Below are 1,767 nucleotides of genomic sequence, written 5' to 3'. Positions count from 1 at the left end.
AGAAACTCCTTATGGATGTATTTGTAGTCTGTCAATCTATACCTATAGGATATTCCATGATGTGCGTATAATCCGAGGATCCTTATTAATCACGGCGAATTGTAAAAAGGAAACTCGCCAAAGCAGGAATGAATAAAATGGCAAACATTGATACTCCAAGAATCGGCCATGCCTCTATATAAACAGCAGAAGGAACCAGCAAAGTAGTACAATTCTAAACCAAACGGACATAGGAGAAGAGAACACTAAACAATTTCATTATGGCTCTAATCCGGATCAACACTGGTGTTCTATGCTTGATGGCACTTTTGATGGTTTGAACCACTTTATTGTCGAGTGAAGCATCAGGGAGGAAGATAGGTACATTTCTATTTACCAGAGCTTATCAACTGTAGTATATATGAATTTGTGGTTTCCTAGAGCTAGATAAAAAATTGATCCTGTTGCATCATTCTCTGTTGCCAATGATATGAATGTTTCTTATGAAGTTTGATCGTTCAAGTTAATATATGCAAGTATTTTTGCAAGAGAAAAGTGTTTCAACCGTGCCTAATAGAGTGAGGTGTTTAGTTAAGATAGGCAAGTATCTTTTTCCTCATACTCGCAAAAAATAGATATAAAACTATTTTTCCTTGTAGTGCAAACTTGTGCGTCGCGTTCGTCCCCTTATTTAAAAGTTATCACGCCTCATAGTACTTTAAACCTAGTGTTATTTAACAATGGCATGGAAAGAAAGAGGTGTTTTCCTTGTGATTTTATGATCACCATTACAATTCTGTCGTGGTACATATGGTTTCCATAGTACATAATAATTATATACCAGCCAGTAGATGTTCTTCCTATGTTTGTATTAACACTCCACTGTTGTCCTACTATTTGCATAGTACATTGATTTCACAGAATCCTAGTTTAAATACGAACAACAAGAGGTTCTGATGGCACCTTTTATTTTTTATTGTTGTAGGCAAGGAAGCTAACATTGGCGTCGAGGGGCACCGTGAACCCTACACTCCATGTACGGATTCTTCATTTTGTAATGATATCTGCAACAGAGATGGTTACGGAGGTGGGACCTGCCGTGATGGTCACTGCGAATGCATCAGATAATTGTAGCAAGAAAATGACCAAGAATAATGTTTGGAAATAAAGATTCACTTGGGAGCATTATGAATTGTTTTTCTAGCTGGAATAATTTAATTGAACATTTTTATTTTCCTACTCTTTGTATTTGAACCCGTATCATGGCCTTTTTTAACATAGATGCTCACATACACGTGCATTACACTCACGGTATTGGGACAATTTTTGGCAAAATTAAAATTAAATCTACCACCAAAGTATAATTAATACTATGATTTCAATCAGAATGTTTTTTCAGCTAAATCTGGAACTATACACTAGATAGTGTCAAATCTTTTAAACTTATCCATACCTTTGTGCAGACCATGATGTATCGACTTGAATAATTCTATAGCAAACAATCATCTTTGATACCAAGAGCTAGGACAGCTGGAAAACATATTATGGCTTATAGGCTATTTGGACCAAATATATTCATTGTTATTGCACACAAAATAAGCGCATACCAATGGTCCATCAAACATATTCAGCTGGAAACTAAGGAGTTGCAGCGTATTTTTGTTCCTGGCTATCTACCACAACAATGTTTGCCCTTCTCCGACAAAGGATGGGTGATGACGAAGGTGCGCCTTTTGGCTAGCTCCAGTGCTTGTAGTCGTCGCTAAGTGGTCTATGGACCTGGACGTA

At 36.9% G+C, this 1,767-nt stretch overlaps 1 long non-coding RNA gene across 1 annotated transcript; it reads left to right on the top strand.

Annotated features, from left to right (window-relative positions):
- Positions 1-245: 245 nt before the first annotated feature.
- LOC119299195 lies at positions 246-1,164 on the top strand. Its single transcript, XR_005146111.1, has 2 exons — positions 246-360; positions 965-1,164. It is a non-coding gene; the product is annotated as an uncharacterized LOC119299195 (long non-coding RNA).
- Positions 1,165-1,767: the final 603 nt, after the last annotated feature.

The sequence above is a fragment of the Triticum dicoccoides genome, chromosome 1A (assembly GCF_002162155.2).
Source record: "Triticum dicoccoides isolate Atlit2015 ecotype Zavitan chromosome 1A, WEW_v2.0, whole genome shotgun sequence".
Classification (NCBI taxonomy): domain Eukaryota; kingdom Viridiplantae; phylum Streptophyta; class Magnoliopsida; order Poales; family Poaceae; genus Triticum; species Triticum dicoccoides.
The sequence above is the reverse complement of the archived record's forward strand: the minus strand, read 5'-3'. Positions and strand labels throughout refer to the sequence as shown.